Source organism: Tamandua tetradactyla, chromosome 3, assembly GCF_023851605.1.
Source record: "Tamandua tetradactyla isolate mTamTet1 chromosome 3, mTamTet1.pri, whole genome shotgun sequence".
NCBI classification, from domain to species: Eukaryota; Metazoa; Chordata; class Mammalia; order Pilosa; family Myrmecophagidae; genus Tamandua; species Tamandua tetradactyla.
This window is the reverse complement of record NC_135329.1, coordinates 183,255,814-183,267,842: the sequence shown is the minus strand read 5'-3', so window position 1 is coordinate 183,267,842 and position 12,029 is coordinate 183,255,814. Positions and strand designations below refer to the sequence as shown.

Genomic DNA, 12,029 nt, shown 5'->3' with positions numbered 1-12,029 from the left:
AATGCATGACAGGGTAGTGTTGAAAGCTTTAGGACCCAAAGGAGAGAAAAGTGGAAGTTTATGTGGGATTATTTTTCTAACCAAAGTAATATTTTGGCATCATCACATCCACTGATAATTGGATATTTTTTTTCTCCACTAACTGTGGAGAAGAGTATGTACTATTGCTTTTCTTGAATCTGAACATGATACATATCACTTCCTTTCATCCCAAAAGCATAATAGAAATGTCTACTGTTTGTGTATATGAGCACTGGCTTCTTTGGGTATGAGTGTCGTGGCTCATTTCCCACCCTGCAGAGCTGACTTAACACTGTGGTCTAAGAAAGAAGGTAAGGCATTGTAGCCAGAGAGAGTTGAAATATATAGGGCAGAACTAGGATGTAAGAGTTGGTTCAGTCATTTTGGCTTCTTAAATCCAAAGACTATTTGTAAACATCTAGGAACTTGAGTTGGCCACACACAGAAAGACAGTCACATACATACATACACACACACACACACATCAGCCTCGAGTTTCCTGAGTACAAGTCCTTAGCCTGTAACCTAGAGATGTAAACACCTCTTAAAAATGTATTCCACTCAAAAACTTATACATGGATGTTTATAGCAGCATTATTCCTAATAGCTAAAAAGTAGAAACAACCCAGCGTCCATCAACTGAGTAGATAGACAAAATGTGGTATATCTAAACAATGGAATATTAGTCAGCAATAAAAAGTAATGAAGTACTAACACATGCTACAGCATGGATGAACATTAATAACATGCTATATTAAAGAAGCCAAACACAAAACAATGCATATTATTTAAGTCCTTTTATATGAAATGTCCATAATAGGCAAATCCATAGAATCAAAAAGTAGATTAGTGGATGTGTTGGTCTGAAATTATTATGTACCCCAGAAAAAACATGTTTCTCTAATCTTGACCCAATGTTGAATGGTGGAAACTTGTTAGATTGTTTCCATGGAGATAAGACACATCCAATGGTGGGTGTCACCTTTTGATTAGATAAAGATGTGACTCCATCCAGTCCATTCAAGGTGGGTCTTTTTTGTTTTCATCACATAGTTGTATATTCATCACCACAATTATTTTGAGAACATTTGCATCACTCCAGAAAAAGAAATAAAAAGACACAAGAAAAAAACATACATCCCATATGCCTTACCTTTCCTTCTCATTGACAAGTAGTATTATAATCTACCCATTTTTTTTACCCTTTATTCTCCACCCTATTATTTGTTTAATTTTGTCCTTATTTTTTTACTCATCTGTCCTTACCCTGGATAAAGGGAGAATCAGACAGAAGGTTTTCACAATCATACAGTCACATTGTAAAAGCTACATAGTTATACAATTGTCTTCAAGAATCAAGTCTACTGGAATACAGTTCATCAGTTTCAGGTACTTCCTACTAGCCACTCCAATATACCATAAACAAAAACAGATATCTGTATAATGCATAAGAATAATCTCCAGGATAACCTCTCGAATGTTTGAAATCTCTCAGCCACTGAAACTTTATTTTGTCTCATTTCTCTCTTTGCCCTTTTGGGCAGGAAGGCTTTCTCAATCCCATGATGCTGGTTCCTGACTCATCCCCGGGAGTCATGTCCTACATTGCTAGGAGGATTTACACCCCTGGGAGTCATGTCTCACGTAGTGGGGAGGGCAGTGACTTCATCTACCAAGTTGGCTTAGAGAAAGAGGCCACATCTGAGCAACAAAAGTGGTTCTCTGACTCTTAGACATAATTATAAGTGGACTTAGCTTCTTCTTTGCAGGAATAAGTTCCACAGGGGCCAAACCCAAGTATCAAGGGCTCAGCCTATTAATTTGGTAGTTCCCAAAGCTAACAAGAATATCAGAAATTCCCCAGGTGGAGAGGTGGGGAAATTTAGTATTCCCTCCTTTCTCCCCAATTCCTCCAGGGGGCTTTGCAAATGCTTTTTTATTCTCTGCCCAGATTATTCTGTGATGTATTAGGACATCAGATTGACCCATACAAATCAACAAGATCTCACTCCCTATTCAAGATTCCATGCAATTATGTATTCAAATAAACTAGCCATACTAATTAAATTAGATATTGTGCTACCCAAAATAAAAATTTTGCACCAAATAAGCATCTCTCCCTTTGGTCTCACACGAAGTTGAAGTTTCAAAATATAGACTATTCTGAACAATAGATTGCTTAAGAAAATTATGGCATATCCATACAATTCAGTATAAAGCAATCATGTGAAAGTATGCTATGCAAGAATATTTAATGATATGGAAAATTGTTTAGGGTATATTAAGTGAAGAATTCAGGTTATAAAACAGTATCAAAGTTATTATTCCATTATGAATAATGCATATGTTCTTTGAAAAGGACTCCAAGGATAAATATACCACAATTTCAATTGTGGTTCTCACTGGCTAGTAGGTTTATAGGTAATTAAAATTTCTTCATTTTTGGCTAATCTGATTTCCCTAAATCTCCTACATTATAAACTTATTACTTTTGTAACGAGAAAAAGAAAACAAACAGTTTGTAGATGATAGTGTGGGGGTTCAATCAGAAGTAATTAGAGGTTTATAACATCCTTTATTGGGGATAGCATGAGGCATTTGGGTGTTCTCTAACCCACTTCCATAAGTTCATGTGACATCATTGACCACTGCCTCTTTCTTAAGACACCTCTTCTGTTGGTTTCCTTGACCCCACACTATATTTTTTCTGCTTGCTTTGTGGTTACGCTTTGTAGACTCCTACTCCTCTATCTAGAGATTTAAATGCAGGAGTTTCTCAAAACTTAGCTTTAGGCTTTTATCTTTTCACTGTACATTCTATCCCTAGGTTAATGCATCTACTGCCATAGTTTCACTAGCCAGTTTCCCACAGATAAAATGAAATTGGCACATCTGCCCATGCCTCCCTCCTGAGCATGTGATTTATGCACTACTTGATCATTTTAATTAGATATCTCAAAATGTATTTAAATCTAACATACCCAAAACAGTCTCATGATTTTAAACAATTTCCTACCATGTTAAAGGGCAAAGTAATCCATATATTCTCTTGATTCTCATCTGGGTGCAAATTAAAATCATCTGGGAAGCCTTCGAAAGACACTAATGCCTAGACCCCTGCACTGGTTTGAAACTATTATGTACCACAGTAAAGCCATGTTTTAATCTTGATCCAATCTTGTGAAGCCAAACCTATTGTTAGGGTGGAAACCTTTGATGAGATTGTTTCCATGGAGATTAACCCACTCAATTGTGGGTGTGACCTTTTGATTAGATTACTTCTATGGAGATGTGACACACCCAATTGTGGATGTGACCTTTTGATTAAATGAAGACATGACTCCACCCATTCATTGTGGGTCTTGATTAGTTTACCAGAGTCCTTTAAAAGGGGAAACATTTTGGAGAACCTTCAGGTGCAAATTCAGACACACATGTTTGGAAATTTAGAAGCCACAGGAGACGCCAGGAGCTGAGTGAGGCAACAGAAGCTAGACATTGCTTCAGAGTCAACAGAGACACAGACATTTGAGGACGCTTGGAGTGCCAACAGGGAGAGCAGATGCCTAGACATGGGTGTTTGGAGATGCAGAGCCCAGAAGATGTCGTCATGTGCCTTCCTGTGAGGTGCTAAGCAAGCCAGAATCCAGAGTTGTGTCCTGGAGGAGTTAAGTGAAGGCCCACAAATGCTGAGAGAGTAAACTACTGGCATCAGAAGTTGAAAGCAGTGGAACTGTAACAAGAACCAGTAGATACCAGTCATATGCCTTCCCATGTGACAGACATTGGCCTTTCTTGAGTTAAAGTTTCTTTCTCTGGTTGCCATAGTTTTCCATTTTTATGGCCTTAGAAATGTAAACTTGTAACTTAATAAACCCCCTTTATAAAAGCCAAAAAATATATATATAGAGAGAGAGACTATTATCATCCTTTACCCTGTGTTATGATTTACCTTAGTCCTATCCAGATCAGCTTCATTCATATCTCTAGTTGAAGTTTGATCATTTTTTTAACAGTTGCTGTTTGGGGTAATGCTGACTTTCATGGTCAGGGTGGGTCTTGATTAGTTTACTGAAGTCCTTAAAACAGCTCATAGAGAGAGAGAGACAAGTCAGAGCTGACATAGATGCAGACATTTGGAATTGCTTGAAGTGCTGCTAGAGATGCTTGGATAGCCAGTACAGAGAAAGCTTAGATGCAGATGTTTGGAAATGCAGAAGCCCAGCCCCAGGAGCTGAGAGAGCTGACAAAAGGTAGGCAAGAACCAGACCCCAGCAGATGTTGCTATCTGCCTTTCCATGAAATACTAAGCTAAGAGATGAACTCAGAGTTTTGGCCCAGAGTAGCTAAGTCAGGACTCACAGATGCTTAGAGAGGAAGCCACTGGAATCAGAAGCTGGAAACAACAGAACCAGGAACAAGGTGCCTTCTCAGATGATAGACGAAATCCTGGATGCTATTCAGCCTTTCTTTGGAGTCAGGGTATCTTTTTCTGGATGCCTTGGTTTAGACATTTTTGTAGCCTTAGCATTGTAAACTTGTAAGTTAATAAATCCCCTTTTATAAAAGGCAATGCATTTCTGGTATATTGCATTCCAGCAGTGTTAGCAAACTAAAACGGTGATTACCAAGGGGAAAGAGGGAAGAGAAAGTGACTACCAAGAGGTAGAGTTTTGTTTTAGGGATGGTAAAAATGTTCTAGAATTAGATTGTGGGATGGCTGCATGATCTTGTGAATTTACTAAAAACCACTGAGTTACATACCTAAAAAGGGTTAGTTTTATGGCAAGTGAATTATTTCTCAATAAAACAAATAATTCCAACTGAATAGATCATATGCTGGGCCACAAAATAACTCTTAATAGATTTCAAAAGATTGAAACCGTACAAAGTATATTCTCAGATCACAATGAGTATAAAGATCCCAATGGAAAAGGTCTCAAAACCCTGCAATATTTGGAAATTACCAGTATCCTTCTATAAAAGTCATGGGTCAAAGAAGAGTATAAGGGGAATTTTCAAATATTTTGAAATAAATGAAAATAAAAGATATCAAAATTTATAGGATGCAGCTAAATAGTTTTAGAGTGAAACTTATGTATACACCAATATTAGAAAGGTCTCAAATCAGTAACTTAAACTTCCACCTTAAGAAACTATTAAAAAAAAAAAATGACAAGCTAAACCCAAAGCAAGCTGAAGGAAAGACATAATAAAGATTAGAGGATGGGGCGGGCCACGGTGGCTCAGCAGGCAAGGATGCTTGCCTGCCATGCCAGAGGACCCGGGTTCGATTCCCAGTGCCTGCCCATGTTAAAAAAAAAAAAAAGAGAGAGAGAGAGATTAGAGGATGAATCAGTGAAATGGAAAGTAGAAAAACAATAGAGCACTGAAACCAAAACGTTGTTATTTAAAAAAATCCCTTAGCTAGAACTGAACAAGAAATTTAAAGAGATACAAATTGCCAAAAATCAGTCATGAAACAGGAGCTACCACTACCAACGATACAGAAATTAAAAGGATTATAAAGGAGTACTATAAACAGCCTTATGCAAACATTAATTAGACAGTTGAGATGAAATGGACTAATTCCTAGAAGGAACAAATTATCAAAACTGACTCCAGAAGAAATGGAAATATGAATAAAGCCTATAACAAGTAAAGAAATTGAATTGGTCATTTTTAAACCCTCCCATAAAGAGAAGCCCAGACGCAAATGGCCTCACTGATGAATTCTGTTGAATATATAAAGAAGAAATAATACCAATTTTTCATAAAGCCTTTCAGAAAATGAAAGAGGAGAGGATTTCCCAGTTCGTTCTGTGAGGCCAGAATTAGCCTGATACCAAGGCTAAGCAAGGCAATCACAAGTCTAACAACCCTCCTAAACACAAAAACCCTCAAGGAATATTACACTATAAGACACAAAAATCCTTTAAAGAATATTAGCCAATCGAATCAGCAACATATATAGAAAGATTATACATCATGATCTCGGGGGATTTCCCCAGGAATGCAAGGTTGGTTTAGCATCTGAAAATTTAAATATTTTAATACAATATTGATAGAATAAAGACCTAAAACTGAATCAGCATCTTAAATTGATGGTCATAGGATACAAGATAAATATACAAAGAACAATTATATTTTATATACTAGCAATGAACAATCTAAAAATCAAATTAAGAAAACAATTCCATTCACAATAGCATCAAAAAGAATTAGGAATAAATTTAATGAAAGACCTGTTTGATTCTGTAAGATTTTTGTTCTTGTTGTTGTTGTTTGCATGGGCAGGCACTGGGAATCAAACCCGTGTCTCCAGCATGACCCGCGAGAATTCTGCCACTGAGCCACCATCTCACTGCCTAGCCACTGTGCACTGCCCTCTGTAAGATTTTTATACTGTAAATTACAAAGCATTGCTGAGAGGAATTATAGAAGATCTACATAAATGGAGAGAAATTCCATATTCATCTATTGCAGGATTCATTATTGTTAAGATAATACTCCCCAAATTCATCTATAATTTCAGCACAATTTTTTTCATTGTGAAATATATACACAAAAAAGCAATAAATTTCAAAGCACATTTTAACAAAGTAGTTCAGAATTTCGTATAGGTTACAGTTCCACAATTTCAGGTTTTTCCTTCTAGCTCCAAGACACTGAAGACTAAAAAGAAATATGAATATAATGATTCAGTAGTCATACTCATTTGTTAAATCCTAACATCTCTGTTATAACTTCTCCTTCTCCTTTGATCCTTCTCCCAATCTTTAGAGATATTTGGGTTATGCCCCTTTTCATGTTGAAAAGGGGTGTTGACAATATAGGCTAGGGGGATGGAACTGGTTGATGTTCTTGGAGACGCTGGCACCTCTGGGTTTCAGGACTTATCTGATCTAGGAACCAACTGAAGATTTTAGGTTTCAGAAAAGTAAACTTAGTGCGTGCAACTTTTGTCAGATCTCAGATAGAGCCCTGAGTTTTCTTTAGGGTTAACAGAAATGATGTTGTTTGGGAGTTTGGCAAGTCATAGCAATTAGCAATATCTAGCTGAAGTTTGCATAAGAGTACCCTCCAGAATAACTTCTCGGCTCTATTTGAACTTTTTTAGCCACTAATACCTTATTTAGTTACATTTTTCCTCCTTTTGGGCAGGAAGACATTGTCAATCCCACAATGCCAGGGCCAGACATATCCTTGGGAGTCATATCCCACGTTGCCAGAGAGACTCACACTCCTGGACATCATGTCCCATGTAGAGGGAAGGGTAATGATTTTACTTGCAGAGTTGGGCTTAGAGAGAAAGGCCACATCTGAACAACAAAAGAGGTTCTCTGGAAGTAAGTTTCAGGCATAATTATAGGTAGGCTTAGCTTCTTCACTACAGAAATAAGTTTTGTATGAGCAAGCCTTAAGACTCGGGTCTTGGCCTATTTATTAACTTGGGAGTCCTTAGTGTTTGAGAGAGTATCAAGGGTTTCCCAGGTGGGAAAGTTTAATAGTTCCATATTTTTTCTCCAGTTCCTCAAGGGACTTTGCCTCTATCTTTTAATTATCTGCCCCAGCATACTCTGGGATGTATCCAGATATTACCTTAAGCTATATAGAATTATAAGACCTTGTTCCAATTCTGGGCTTCATGTCAACACAATTTTTATCAAAATCCCAGAGGGTTTTTGTGAAGAAAATGAGAAACTGACTTTGAAATTTACATGAAATGCAAAGACCTGGAGTAAACAGAACGATTTTGAGAAAGAACAAAGTTGAGGTCTTACATTACAGATTTTATAACAGTAATTAAGACATTGTGGTATTGGCAGAGAATAGGATTATAGATCGATAAAATGAAACTAAAAGTCCAGAAGGAAATCCTTACGTTTATGGTCAGTTAATCTGTAAAGACAAAAGTTGTAAAGACAATTCAATGGAAAAAAGACGGGAGTCTTTTCAATTAATGATTGATAGGACAAATGGATATTCCTACGCACAAAATGAACTTAGACCCTTACCTAACACCATACACAAAAGTTGACTCAAACTAGTACACAGATTTAAATGTCAGCCCTAAAACTCTAAAACACATAGAAGAAAGTATAAGAGAAAATCTTTCTCACCTTGAGTTTTTAGATCTTACACCAAAAACACACACAAAAAAAAATTGGTTAATTTGAAGTCAATAAAAGTTTAAAAGTATCAAAAGACTATTAAGACTATTAAGAAATTTAAAAGGCAAATCATAGACTGGGCAAAAGTATTGGCAAAACATATTTCTAAGAAGAACCTTGAACTTAAAATATATAAAGAACTCTTACAACTCAATAACAATAAGACAGATAACCAAATTCAAAAATGGGCAAAAGACTTAAATAGATATTTTACCAAAGAAGGTATATAAATGGCTAACAAGCACACAGAAAGATACTCAGCACCATTAGTCTTCAGGTAAATGCAAAGTAAATCCACAATGGAATACCACTATACATTCACTAGAATGGTTATAATAAAAAAGAATGACAATAATAAGTATTGATGAGGATGAGATAAACTGGATCCCTCATGCATTTTTCATGGGATGTAAAATATTACAGCCACTTTGGAAAACAGCTCAGCAGTTTCTTCAAAATTAAATATAAATTGACCATACAACTCAGCAATTCCACTCCCAGGAATCTACACAAGAGAAATGAAAACATAAGTCCATACAAAGATTTGTATGTAAATCTTCATAACAGCTTTATTCATGATGGCTCCAAACTGGAAACAATCCAAATTCCCATCTACAGGTGATAGATAAACAAAATGTGTTATATCCAAACAATGGAATACTATTCAGCAATAAAAAGGTACAACTACTGATAAATGCTAAACATGGTTGAACCTGAAGGAAATATTGTGCTAAATGTAAAAAGTCACATGCAAAAGACTATGTATTATATGATTCCAATCATAGAAATGTCCAGAAAAGGCTAATTTATAGAGTAAGAAAGTAGTTTGGTGGTTGCCTAGAGCTGACAGTGGGAACAGGTATTCACTGCAGATGGGCTCAAAGGAGTATTTTGGAATGATGGACATGTTCTAAAACTAGAGTGTACTCTAGTTTCATAAAGCTCTATAAATTTACTAAAGAACTTACGGTGTGAATTTTATGGTATGTAAATTATACCTTAATGAAGAGGTAGAAAAAAAATGGGTACAATTGACATTTCTGCTTTCAGCTCTAACATGTAAAGAGCTTAAAAGTCACCATTTTAAAGAGCAAAAATTGAGTAGATGGAAATACTGTGGGTCAATGAGAATGAGGGGTAAGGGATATGGGATGTATGAGTTCTTTTTTTTTCTTTTATTTTTTTCTGGAGTGATGCAAATGTTCTAAAAACAATCATGGTAAAGAATACATAACTATATGATGATATTGTGAGCCATTGATTGTATAATATGGTTGAACTGTATATGTGTGGATATTTCTCATAAAAGTATTTTTTTAATGTCATCATTCACATTTTCACAACAAAAAGAAAACTAAGTAAACTGAAATTGATAGCTTTTCAATTAGATCTACCAGAGAATTGATGTCAGAGAGCCACCCCAAAATCTGGAGAGACCGGTGAATACAGAGAATCTTAGCCAAGATCAGCTTACCTGAAACAGAAGCCACTAGAACCAGAAATGGATCAGAACACTTAAATGTTAAGTAATGAATTACTAGAGGCTGAGTGTGGACTAGCTTGAGAGTTACAAACTCTCAGGGGTCTAGTCTTAGAAGGGCCTCACACTTTCATGGGTTTTACCTCCAGGAATTCTACCAGATTGTTGGAGTAACGATCAGAGAAAAACCCTCTTATTTCAGGCAGGTACAGGGAAATAGTAACCATTTTTAAATTTGACCAGAGCATTTTCCTTAACAATGCCCACCTTCCAGGGGAAACTAGTTTACCAGAGCCTTATTGGCTCTGGAGTGAGGTCGCCCTCTCTAGCTTTCCTGAGTCTCATGTAAGAGGAGAAAGGGGGGAAATAGGCTAAAAAGCTCTTCTGAAGGTCAAAGCCCAGGGATTCAGACTCTCTAAAAACTGAGATATAATCATAAGATTATAGAATGCTTCTCCTCCCCAACACCTTAGCAGCATAAGGAGATTACAGTTGAGAGAGGTGCAAAACACAGACTCTATTTAAGAAGAAGTTCTTAGGTAAACCAAAAACAACAGGAGAGAAAAATAACAGCAACAAGGAAACTATGAAACTGAAGCCTCTGGCACTTTCAGCTACAGTAAACATTAAACACAGCCCAGCTCCTAACCAGACTAACATAAAACCTCACACTGAAAGGTCTCTGTTACCCTATGTATCATGTCCAACTTTCAGCCAAAAATTTCAAGGCATCTTACAAGGCAAGAAAAAACATAATCTGAAGACACAGAGCAGGCATCAGAACCGGGTTCAAATATGGCACAGATTTGAGAATTATTATACAGAGAATTTAAAATAACTTTGATTTATATATTAAGGGTTCTAGTGGGAAAAGTAAACATCAGGTAAGAACAGATGGGTAATGTAAGCAGAGAGATGAAAACTCTAAGAAAGAATCAAAAGGAAATTCAAGCAATCAAAAAAACGCTATAATAGAAATGAAGAATGTGTTTTATGGGCTTAGCAGCAGACTAACATGACTGTGGTAGTTAGGTTCAGGTGTCAGTGTGGCCAGGTGAAGGTATCTAGTTCTATTGCTGTAGACATAAGCCAATGGCATGTGAACCTTATCTGTTGCTGATTACATCTGCAGTCGGCTAGGAAGTGTGCCTGCTGCAATGAATTATGTTTGATTTAATTGGGTGGAAGCTTAAATGAGAGAGGTCAACATAGCACAGCCCAAGCAGCTCAGCATACCTCATCTCAGCACTCGCAGCTCAGCCCAGGCTCTTGGAGATGCAGAAAGAATCACCCCAGGAAAAGTTGTTGGAACCCAGAGGCCTGGAGAGGCCAGCAGAGATCACCCCGTGCCTTGCCGCGTAAGAAAGAACGTCAGTTGAAAGTTAGCTGCCTTTCCTCTGAAGAACTACACGTTTTTAATGAAATAAATCACCTTTTATTAAAAGCAATCCATCTCTGGTGTGTTGCATTCTGGCAGCTAGCAAACTAAAACAATGACCAAGGAAGGAATTAATGAGCTTGAAGATATGTCAATAGAAACATCCAAAACTGAAATACAAAGAGAAGTAAGAATCAAAAACAAAGGAACAGAATATCTGAGAACTATGGTAACATACATGTAATGGAAATATCAGAAGGAGAAGAAATATTTGAAGTAATTATGCTGCAATCATCCAAAATTAATGACAGATACAAAACCGCAAGTCCAGGAAGCTCAGAGAACACCAACCAAGATAAATTAAAAAAAAAAAATTCTACATCTAGGCATATCAGATCAAACTTCAGAACACAAAAGTCAGAGGGCAAAAAAATCTTTACCTATAGAGGAATAAGGATCAGAAAAACAAAAAACAAGGAATTTGTTGCCAGTAGACCTGCCTTAACAGGAAATGTTAAAAGAAGTTCTTCAGAGTATAGGAAAAAATATATAGTTTAGAAATGCAGAGCTGTGTAAAAAAAAAAAAAAGTGTCGGGAAAGGAATAAATGAAAGTTAAATAAAATCCTTTATTTTTCTTATTCTTAATTCACTTAATAGGTAGCCTTGTTTAACGTTGTATTGGGTGATTATCACATATGGCTATGTGAAATGAATAACATTGTCTTAGCTTCCTAGGGCTGCCAACAAATTACCACAAACTGGGTGGCTTAAGACAACAGAAATTTATTGTCTCACAGTTCTAGAGGCAAGAAGTCAGAAATCAGGGTGTCAGCAGAGCCATGCTTCCTCTTAAACCCACAGGGAACAATTTGTTCCATGCCTCTTTTCTGGTTTCTGATGCTAGCTTGCCAGCAATCCATGGCATTCTCTGCTTCAGTTGTCACATGGTGTTCTCCCTCCATTTGTCAGTGTCCA

General features: G+C 36.7%; 1 protein-coding gene across 4 annotated transcripts in view; it reads left to right on the top strand.

Annotated features, from left to right (window-relative positions):
- PLEKHM3 (pleckstrin homology domain containing M3) overlaps positions 1 to 12,029 on the top strand; it is a 308,498-nt gene that overhangs the window by 243,857 nt on the left and 52,612 nt on the right. The window lies entirely within an intron of this gene.